Genomic DNA, 12360 nt, shown 5'->3' on the forward strand with positions numbered 1-12360 from the left:
TTCGTTTATTGTAGTAGAACGATATGACTATTAGAACTTTTGAGTCTCTGTATAACTCCCTTCTTTTTAATAGGATTAGATAGCCTTCCAATATTCCAAGTAAGCAGCAATACCTTCTTTTCCAAATCACTTCTGCTATTGTGTGTTAACTCTTCTTCCCTCATAGCAATGGATCTCTTTCCCCTGGAAAATGAAAATGATTCCTCTCTTTACTTTTGTGTATTTCAGTCTCCCTCCCCAAAGCTAGAGTTAAAAACTGCTTGGCTATCTGTCTGCCTAAGCCTTGGTTATCTACAGCCTGGTGGTCAGTAAGAACCTGATGGAGCAGCACAAACTCCCTTGGGTACCTGTCAAGTTCCTAGTCTCTTTCTTGAAATACTTACTAAAGGATCAAAGTTGAAACTTCCCGCATTAAAAAAAAAAAAAAAAAACTTAATTCAAGCTAATATATTCCAGTACACCAGCCCAATGAACATTCATCATGTACAATAGTGTCAGCAGTAACCATATTGTCCCCCAAAAAGAAAAAAAAATTGCTGTTTATAGAATTATCAATAGGGCCTGCTCTGACCTCTTCCTTTTTCTTTGAAGCTTCCCCTTTTATTTTTTAATAGAGATGAAGTTTTCCAATTTTCCTCAAGTACCCATCTCTTGACAAGGCTGATTATTTTTAAGAAATTTTCAGGCCCCAGCCTTTATCAAGAATTTCTAGATTTTTCCATGTCATGAGATGGACAATGTAGCTGGAAAAAGAATAGCCACCAGGCATCCCTGAGCCTGCAACATTCTCTTTAATGGTTCCTAGTATTAACTCTTTCTGTATAATGCTTGTTATTAGTCTTTCATAAATCTTACCTGGCTATTCTGCCATGATAAATCCCTGTGTCTCTTACTGTAGTTAGTTAACCAGTCCTTTGCTGTACAGGACTCTAAAGATGTGAGGACCTCTCATTGTGGAGCAACAGTGACAGTGCATCTGCAACACTGCGTATCCAAGCAACTGACATTGATAAATCTAGAAGAAAATCTGTTCTAACTTCAACTAACAGACCTTAGCCATTCTGACAGCTCTTCCACTGGTGCTGACGTAGGAATCTCAAAAATTCTAATCGTTGACTTTATCCCACAGAAATGCACACTGCTTTTCTAATTTACGGCCATAATCTGAACATTTCAGTGTCGTCCTGGTGACCTGCTATATTCTTTTCCTGGCTAGTTACACATTGTTCCAAATACTAAATAGCCTCTGTCATGTGAGATACTCTGTGGTGAAAGGTCAGTGTGTCAGGTATCGAGATTGTTGGCTGCTCTGACAAAATCACCAGTCCCTCCTCTTGACTAACTTCTCTAAACTGAGTAGTCAGTGGGGGATCTACGATGTATATAGAAAGAAAAATCAATTCTCCAGTTCTGTGCACTAAATTTGACCTTCAGTGTGATTGCTAAAATAATAAAATGTTGTGACCTACTTTGGGGAACCACAGAGTTAGACGTCCGACTTCCTCTTGGGCTAGCCACTCCCCCCTTCTTCTCTTCTTTTTTTTTTTGCAGGCATTGATTTTGTTTTATTAATTTAAATACTTGTCAGTGTGAAAAGGCACATAATGTACAGTTTACAGAGTGCAAAGCAAAATGTACCTCCAGGGCTTTGATTTTTCAAGTTACTTATTATAGGAAGTTTTTTGTTGCTACAGTGATATGAGTTCCATAACAGACTACTGTTGTATAGTAAAAAACAGAGGCTAAGGCAAATCTCCATCCGATACTAGAACAGTTATTTCCTTCATTTTCTTCACTTGATGGACAGCTTTCTGATTAAAGTTTGAAAATTAACACTTTTAATGTCTGTGATCTATAGCACCCTCTCCCCCCGCTGCAGCCTGTGAAGCTGACTTGTAGCTCACCGGCTCTTATTTAGTCAAATTTTGTAAGCAAGCTGACTCACCAGCAGATGCACAGGATGATGACCCCTTTATAACTACCACATTGACAATAGTTAAAAAAAAAAAGACTGATCCTATAGTTAGAGAGCTGGGAACCTTTGTTGACAATGAACTTTGATCACTACATATTCACTATTGCAAGGAAGTCATTTTCTTTCAAACAGCTTATTTTGTAAAATGTGACATCCAGATCTGGGGGATGTTATTGTTTCTCTGTACTCAACAAATATTAGGCCAATCATTGAGAATAAATACCCTTTTGGTACATACATTTCCAAAACTCATGACAGGTGGGATGACCACAATGCTTCCTTACTAAAAAAAACCAAGGGCGTAAACACGTTGTCTGTCTTCTCTGTATCATATAGATATTCTGAGAGGTGAGGTCTGCCTCATGTATAGAGCTTTAAGAGACTCAGAAGTCCAATGGTGTCAGAAAAACCCACTCAAGGGACATCACTCTCTTTGGCAAGATTAACAGAAGATGCTAGAGGAGTAGCTGAGTATAAAAGGAAAGGCCACTTGTGTGAAACCAGCTTTCCCTCCATATAAAGCAGCACTTCTCTTACTTCTCTTACTCCGTTTAGGCTTTTCTGGAATGGATTATAGGGTCATAGGAGGTTACTGTGCTAACAACCCTAGAGCCTTTTTCAGCCTAGCCATTCATGCTCCAAATTTCCTAGTTATTAATGAGCATGAATTAGAATGGCTTTTGTATATGCCTGTGACTTATGGTATCTACAAACTGCCCTGTTAATAAGGGCCACAGGTGACAAGCCAAAGGTGAATTTGTCATTTCCCATACATTGGTTCAAATTGAGTTTGAATAGTCTTAAGGGAGAGCTCTGTTTCACAGGGATGGAGACGAAGTTCCAGAGAATGGGTAGTTTCTGAGACACATACCTATCTGTCCAATATGTTTTGTTTATGTCACAGACAAGGTGTAGATCCTTAGATCAGGTAATTCTGCTGCTTTTTGTTGTGCAAATGTGTAGCAGATCCATCAGGGCTGGATCAGACAATGCCTTATAGATAAGGCATAGATCACCCCTCACTAGTTTGCAGAAGATTGAGTACAGGGAAAAGGGCTCTGAGGTGGTCCACATAGAGTATATTATTTGCACCCTGTATTCTTTTACTGAGGAACCTCTGTGGCTGCTCCAGTTGTTGCAAATGCCTGGCTATGTACATGCTGAAATGTGGACTGTACTTGATTATTGATCTAATGAGGGCTGGGTATAATGGGTCAATGATTTCCTTCAATATGTATGCCATGCCCTCACTTATAAGGTGTGCCACGTAGAAGGATTTTCTCAGTACCATGGATACATGGTGATCAAAATTCAGGTTACTGTCAACATGAATTCTCAAGTACCTTAACAATGGGTCTACCCTTAAGGGAATGTCATCAGTGTTGTAATTTGCAGAGGTAGTCATCTTCTCAAATTACATAATTATGCATGTTTTGCATTGAGTTTTAGGCCATTGTTCTGGCACCAGTTATTTGTCTATCTTAGATCTTCCTGGAGGATATCTACATGTTTGGGGATTCAGTGATTGCAACCAGCTTGCAGTTGTCAACAAATTTGGTCAGCCAAAAGCCCTCTATACTTGCCTTGACTTCAGATAAGTATATTCCAAACAGTAGCAGTGCCTGTTCTGAGCCCTAAAGGGCACCTGTAGTAACAGGCCTCTTGGTGAAGGTGAATTTCCCACCTTAACTTCATGTGCCCTATCTGTGGGTCATTTGGCTATCCATCAGGTGACACTGGAATTTATGTCTAAATTTGTGAGTTTGTCTATAATACCTCAGTGAGGTATTGTATCAAATGCCTTTGCCAGGTCAAGGTAGACAGTACATACCATTTTGTCCCCGTCCATGGCTCTAGTAGTGACCTTCTTGAAGAAGTCCACCAAGCTTAGTAGGCATGGCTAAATGGACGGGTAAATGTGAAGTCACTGCTGGTGTAGTGCCAATGGCCTATGTGGATGGTGGAAACATGTAAGTACCGAACATATACCTGAGTGACCTAACTTTGGTGATTAGTATTGCAAACTGTAAGACTAATAATTACCAAGGGAATTCAGGACTAGGCTTCTTAAGATCCTCATGGATCAATAGTCTAGTAAGTACCTAATGATCTAAAAAGGAATGCCAAAATTTGCATTTCTTCAGACATGACATCTTTTGCATTTTCTGTTTAAGAGACAGGTAACACAATGATGTTAACTTCAATGACATCAAATTAGCTTTTTGCCATCTACAAGAAAAATCATTTATTTTCTTTTTCCATTGCTGTCCCATTTAAGTGCACAACAGATATTCATAGGTTCATAGGTGATTACAAGGCTAATGGCACAAGAGCCTTTAGAAGCCTAGCCAATAATATCCAGGATATGACAATATTATAACTAATTCCATAGATATAGGATGGGATAGTTGGTCTTTGAGTGTTGGAGCTGTGAGTCATTTTATAGGGTGCCTCTGTCCATAAGGGACATGGGCAGTACCCAGGAATGAATTTACATTTCCCCTTCCATTTATTCAAATTATTTTTGATGAAAGTGACGGGACGGACTTTGTTTTATGAAGATGGGAAGTTTATTCCATGATGAGGTAGCCTTTGGGATACGAATCTGGATTTCAAGCAAGTTCTGTTAGAGTCACTAATAAGGTTCAGGTCCATGGAACTCATAACACTTGTATAATTTTTCTTGTGAATATGTAACATTTTCATCAGGGCTGGATCACAGAATGCCTTGTACATCAGGCATAAAATTCACCTCTCAATAAACTATATGAGATGGAGTAAAGGGATAGGTCCTTTAGTCGGTCTGCATAAGACCTATGTCTTATGCTTTGCATCTTTTTAGTGAGAAACCTCTGGGGCTGCTTCAGCTGGTGTAAGTGCCTGGTTAAGTACATGCAGCTGAGAGCTTTGTACTCAGTTATGGGCCTGATAAGGGCCAAGTACAATGGCACTGTGACTTCCCTTGAACTTGATGCCATGCCTTTACTTATAAGTTGAAGCACACAGAAGTATTTCCTCAGTACCATAGCTGCCTAGTGGTCAAAGTTTAGGTTACTGTCTATCCGTGTTCCTAGATCCCTCACTACTGGGTCTACTTTTAGGGGTGTGGCATCAATATTATAATTTGCAGAGATATCTGATTTTCTGAAGGGTATGATTACACATTTTTTAGCATTTAGTCTCAGACCATGGTTTTGGCACCAGTCATTTGTCATTTTTAGGCCAGTTTATAGGATGTAAACATTATATGGTAATTCAGTGATTGCTCCCAGCTTATAGACCTCGGTGAACTTGGTGAGCCAGAGCCCCCAACATTAGCCTTCACTTCATAGAAGTATATACATAATAGGAAGGGTCCCAACACTAAGCCCTGTGGGACGCTGCTAGTAGCAGGTTTCATATCGGAAATAGATTCACCTATCTGGGCAACATGTATCCTGACAGTGAGCCAGTGTGCTATCCACCTGACAATATAGAGGTTTATACCTAACTCAGTAAGTTTATCTATGATGCCCGAGTGGGGAATTGTGTCAAAAGCTTTGGCCAGTGGTATGTACCATTTTAACCTCATCCATGACCTAAGTGATTTTCTCAAAAAAGTATCCCAGACTGAGCAGGCAAAACCTCCCTTTGACAAAGCCAGATTGGGTCTGGTCCAGTGTTTGGAGATTTCCTATGTCATTATTGATCAGGTCTATGATAATTCTCTCCATGGCCTTACAAATACGACTGGTTAAGCTTATTGGTCTGTAGTTCGCTGGGTCAGTTGATGGGCCCTCCTTGTGCAGAGGGATGACTGTTGCAGTCCTCCATTCCTCTCAGACAAAGCCCATCTGGAGGCTCTGGTTAAAGAGGGTTTTTAGTGGCCATTATACGTTCTGTTTTAAGCTAATAAAGAAGCATCCTGGAATGTTGTCAGGACCCATGGAGGCTTTGTTTTTGGCTTCAGCAAGTGCAGTAAGGACCTGTTTCCTCATAATGACCAGTAGGTGGATGGTTATGGGTATTTCTTTGGGTGTGGTAGGAGGTGATGGGCAAAGAAGTTTGAAATGAACTTGTTGGCCAGCAGGTTTGCTATAGCTTCTTGCTGAATGTAAGTGTTGCCATTCATAATTAAGTCATCAAATTGCTGAGCATTTCCCCTGAGGTTATGAATGTAATTAAAAAAAAACCTTATGGTTATCTTTCACCTGGAGGCTAGCTTTGCCTCTTAGTGTGCTTTGGCAGATTTGACCAGCTCTCTAATTTGTTTGTTTAGACTGGTGAGTGTCTTTTTGCACTTTTGTCTGTTTCTTCTTGGCTTTGGAGAGGAATTTATTTACTTCTGTTAAATAACCTATTTAAGCTAAGGGTCCACCAGAGTGGTATATTTTTGTTAGTAATCATAGGTTTGACTCAGACAGGTACTGCCTTCTCTATGAAGCTATGAATGTGTTTATACAGTGCTTTTGTGTACAGCTCATAGTAGGCCTCAGTGTCATCCAGGTTTGGAGGGACTTGGACCTTTTATAAGCTGTCACTTAATTTGAGGTAATTGGCCTTAGCAAAGTTCTTAAAATGTTTGGAGCTTGATACGGGTTCTACATTAGTTTTAATACTAACGGAGATCATTTTGTAGTCAGCTCTTACCAGGGAGGAGTTAATGCACTGGAGGGAGCAGCATCTCTCCCCCCATGTTTGTGAGTACCAGGTCTAGGATATTTGTACCTCTAGCTGGGGAGCTAAATAATTGTAACTACACCTCCACACAAAATAAATAACCAAAAAAGGAGAGGCAGAAAGTGAACTCCCAAATCTTTATTCCAAAGTCAGTCAGTAGTTAAGCACTTTCATCCATTAGGACTTCATCAGAACTGCTGTTAACACACATAAGACTGTTTAAATAGACCATGAAAATCACATGACTTGAAGCATAATGAATTTAAAGAAATATACAGTAAAAAGGTCCAAAAGCTTTATACTATCTTATATAAAACATCTACATGTTAAAAAAAGACATTCTACAAAAACGTACTTGCCAACAGCTAAAAAGTATTAATAAAATAAAAATTAAAATTAACACTCTAAACTTTTAAGATTCAAAAGAAGGGAAATGTAGAAAGTATCATTCAAGCCAGGCTCAGCGTATTTGGAGAAACATTACATTTTTACTTCCCCCTTTAGTGAAGCCTGTGTATTTTACACTCGCATTTTGGACAGCATTTTTGTTGTTTGGCAGGATAGTATTGAGAAACTTAGCAGCTTTTTGGAATATATTAATACTACTACTCCTTTTCTTAAATTGGTGCATTCGTTTAGTAGTGACAATGCCACATTTTTGAATGTGGCTATTTCCAAGGATTTGGCTAATGGCTGTTTTGTTTCAAACATTCACCGTAAGCCTACATTCTCTAATAGTTATCTTCACTATGATAGTCATCGCCCTTTGTTTCAAAAAAAGTCTCTGGTGAGGGACCAGTTAGTGAGACTGGTCAAAATGATAATGGATGACAAAGTGTTTGAAACTGAACATGAGAGTTTACTGGGAATGTTTATGAAGCGGGGCTATCCTATTGGATTTTTGGATCCTATTAGGAATGAGGTAGACCACAAGAGGTCTAATGGATTTTATTACCCTCTTTTACACCATAACCTTATTTCCACCCAAGGGATGGTAGGGTCATTTCACCTAACCAAACTGACCAACCCACCACTCTTACAAGTATGAGCATTTCAAATAAAGATTTTGCCAAATCTTGCATTCTTACTTTTACATTGGATGCATTTAATATAGTGGATGTGCTCAAATACAATTGGTTACTTGTTTCTTCTAACCCACAGTTACATAAGGTTTTGGGAGATCAACCTACTGCTGTTTATAGAAGATATACTACTTTTAAAGATTTGCTTGAGAGAGGTAACCAACACTCCGGTAGTGGGTGTAGTAGAACCGATTTGAATGGTATGTTTAAATAGGTCTATATTAAATCAGCGAATGCTTAGAAAAGCGAACGCTGATTTATCGACCCCATGTAAGCAAAGGCTTACAATCGCAAACACTTAGAGCAGCGATTTTTTTCCCAGGGAAAAAAAATCGCTATTCCAAAAAAGAAAAAAAAAAGAAAACTTTTAAACATTACATATGCGTCTTCAATCATATAATAGGGAACCATTTAAATGTGGGTGACGTAGCATTTGCCCGCACATCCTGGTGGGTGACAAGTTTGAATTGAATGGACAGAAAGTTTATGTTAGGGGAAAATATAATTGTGATTATGACTGGGCTATTTATGCTACACGTTGCCAAAATTGCCCGGCATTTTATATTGGCAAAACCAATAGGCGGGTGAAAGTTAGAATTTATGAGCATGAAAGAGACATTATTAAATATAAGGATACTAATGCATTGTTTAAACATGTTGAGAAGTCACCTATGCATACCTTCAAGTATTTCATCATTGAACTATTGAGGAGGTATGCCAGGGGAAGAATTATTGAAGATTATTTATTAGTAAGGAAACTAATATGCAACTTAGGCTGAATTTCCTGTTGGAGACTGGCTTGAATGATACATGCTCCATTTCCACTCTTTGCAATCTTAAAAGTTTAGAGTGTTAATTTTTATTTTTATTTTATTAATACTTTTTTAGCTGTTGACAAATGCGTTTTTGTAGAATGTCATTTTTTTAACATGTAAATGTTTTATATAAAATAGTATAAAGCTTTTGGACCTTTTTACTGTATATTTCTTTAAATTCATTATGCTTCAAGTCATGTGATTTTAATGGTCTATTTAAACTGTCTGATGTGTGTTAACAGTAGTTTTGATGAAGTCCTAATGGATGAAAGTGCTTAACTACTGACTGAAGTTGGAATAAAGATTTGGGAGTTCACCTTCTGTCTCTCCTTTTTTATCTAAATAGTTGTTCCAGGGTGTTTGCATTGACAAAGTCCAAAAACCTATGATCAAGTGAATTATGGATCATATACGTCTCCCAGTTTATGACGGTGTACTTGAAGTAACCCATAAGTATGGGGTTAAGCTGAATGCAAAGAGATTCCAGTGGGTTTAGGTAGGAGGTGTGGTTTTGCAGACGTCATGTTACGGGATCTTTAGCTAGCAAAGACATGATAAGCGGTCACACCTATGGTTAGTTGGCCATAGTGCAGCTCAAGAGCATCATTTTGTTGGGCCGGTTTAGCATTGCACTTGTCCTTTATAAACACTGAGACACCTCTTCCTTTTTTTTTTTTTTTTTTTTGTATCCTGAGCTGAGGAGAGACAAATTGTATGAAAAACATTATAGCTTTTGATAGCCTAGGTGCTTTCCATGCTTTTGAACCATGTTTCCTTGACTACACATCTGAGTTCTCCGGGGTACACAGTGCTTCCAGGCAGTGTAGTTTTTATTTGAACTCCTAGCATTGAACAGCAGTACCTTTGTGAGTGATATTTGTTATGTTTGTTGGTTTAGCAACTTGGCATGGGCTAAAAAAGGCACTATGGGGATAGAAACATTTTTGTCAGTATCTGGAAGTCAAGTGGTGACAATTGCAAACCGTCTCTGGCAAAGCATAGTTATTTGTTGATCACATCTCCCTAGGCTGACAGGTAATGGATCCCCTTGTTGTGACACCAAAAACTAAGCCAATTGTAGAAGTCAATCATTTTTTGCTGGTAGTGTGGCACCATCATTAATGAAGGTAGGATGCTACTCAATGCTAGATTCATACCTGCCTGGGCCACATATTCAGAGAATTCCATCATGTCTCTCTTCAAATAGTCCAATGAGGTACATCTTAGGTTCTTTACTCCCACATGGACAATGACTGTGACATACTGGTACTTGTGGTTTTAAGACCTAGCTGCATACATGATCTGACAGATCCTGCTGGAGTCAGACAGCTCACTGTGATCTTCTTGTTTAGCCTGGTAAGGGAGTAATCAGTATATCATACAATGGAATCCCCAATATCTAGAACATTTGGCTATATGGTGTTTTGCCTTATGGGCTTGGAAGGTGATTTTCAGAGTTATGTGCTGTGTGAGGAGCTGTCTTTTTTGAGTGTGTGCAGGGCATCTGAGAGATGCTTTTGAGAGGTCTTGCACACTTGGGTAGATTATATGCGAGTACTCAAGTATATGTGGGTCTATATGTTTATTCCTTGTTTTGGTAGTGAATGTTTTGGGTGTAATGCTGACAACTTGGTTTACATTTCTAATGTATGTATGTCAGTGATTTGCCTCCAGTGACATTGTGTATCTGTATTTCTCACACACGCTGTGTTTGTCTGTTCTAAAATTAAATGGTTGTCAGTGAACATGAGGCAGTTACTACACTGCCTCAGGATGCCCTTATCAGCCAGGCCAGAGATGACAGGGAAGCACCTATCCATTATACCAGATTCTTAGTAGATGGGAAGGAGTAGAGGAGAGACACTTAAAGGTCTATGTAAGAGTGTTTAGTAGTTTATTACAAGATGATCTGCAGTAGTGCTGCCCTCGGAGACTATGGATACCATTTCCCATAGAGGATTTTAAACTGGAGAGATTTGCTTATATACAAGGCATAAGTAACCAGGTCTGAGCGAAACAAAATCGCAAAGCTTATATACCAGCAGGATTAAAGGTTTGTACACAGTTAAAGCTTCAGGCCAATCAGATAAACACATGATAAGCCTTTCACCAGCAGTTCCCAACTCAGATCGGTTGAATCAGCCCTTTGCTCCCACCAGAGTACAGAGTAAAACTCTCTTAATGTAAAACAAACTGGTTTTAAGCTGAAGTGCCGGAACAAATGCTTTACAGCAAAAGGCAGAACTCCTGCAGTATCAGGAATCCTTGGAAATAAGTTCACAAACTTATACCAACACAGTAAAACTTTACACAACTCAGAAATGCTTTGGCAAACTCAGAACAGCTATTGAAGTATCAGAGGAGGTTAGGAAATATCAGAATTCTGTTAATACAACCTAACAGCAGTACAGTAACAAACAGTAGGCATTTCTTTAACAAGTGCAGGCTGAGAAACAGTGATAAGTTCAATTAAATCAATTAAATCAATAAACTCTGCACAGAGCTGTTAAATAGCACTAAGATAGAGCAAGGCAAAGCCCGAGGGACCAAACAAAGCCAACCGTGGGTAAATACAGCATTACCCACACCCAGAAGTGGGTTATTGCTATTATACCATGACATTATTTAAGAAAAGAAACTATTACTTTTCTTAAATAATGGCATAGTATAATGCCTGTTTACTGCCCTTCCGCAGATGTCTGGCATCCGCGGCAGTTCTGATGTACTGAGCTGTGGGCAAAAGCAATGGAGAAAGCAAGATCTCTGTTGCTTTTTTTTTTACTGTTTTCGCTATGTTAAATGGGTTTAACATAGCGAAACAGTTTTAAAATAAGCAACGGAGATGTCCGTTGCTTATTTTAAAACTGTCTCGCTATGTTAAACCCATTTAACATAGCGAAACAGTAAAAAAAGCAACGGAGATCTTGCTTTCTCCGTTGCTTTAAAACCTGTCTCGCTATGTTAAATGGGTTTAGCATGGCGAGACAGCTTTAAAATAACCAACGGACATCTCCGTTGCTTATTTTAAAGCTGTCTCGCTATGTTAAACCCATTTAACATAGCGAACAGTGTTAAAGTAGAGTTATACTAATGGAAAAAAGTCCGGGCGACCGGACCTTTTTCCATTAGTATAACTCGATTTACAATGTGCACGCTGGCCAATCAGCTTGCACGTTTTGGGGGGGTCATGGTATAATAAAGAAATAACACATTACACGAGATAAGTATATTCCATACACAGTGCATAACATTTGGAAACAAAGTATCACACCTTAAAATCATCTTTGCTTCTTTATGCAAAAAATTTATTCCTACATCTCTAACAAAGTGAATATTTTCCACATATAATATCTGACCTTCTGTAAAGAAAATATCAACCCCATAGGCCACATTCATAAGTCTAGCTGTTGGCTGACCTGGAGAATCATGTTGTACATCTTTATGATGTTCCAACATCCTAACTTTAAATGTTTTTATTATTTTGCTGATATACCATTTATTACAACCACAGACATTCCACTACAGGTTTGTACATTTTGTGGTAAAAATATATTGGTTGCCATTAAAGATTACAAATTTTCCACATTACTGAAAGAAAAAAGGTATTATTTTTGGTAATTATTTTTCAAAGTTTCATCAAACAATACATTTTGAGAATTACAGAATATAAACATTTGTAAAACTGAACTAAAAAAACTAAAAGTACAGAAAGAAAATTGTATATCTTGTTTCATTGACTCCCCCACTGTGCTCTCTACCATCATAGTTCAGAGTATATAGAATTATCATGCTATCATTTGAGTAATGATTGCTTTTACTTGCTCACACA

The sequence above is a fragment of the Protopterus annectens genome, chromosome 15.part0 (genome assembly GCF_019279795.1).
Source record: "Protopterus annectens isolate FY-2018-M chromosome 15.part0, PAN1.0, whole genome shotgun sequence".
NCBI classification, from domain to species: Eukaryota; Metazoa; Chordata; order Ceratodontiformes; family Protopteridae; genus Protopterus; species Protopterus annectens.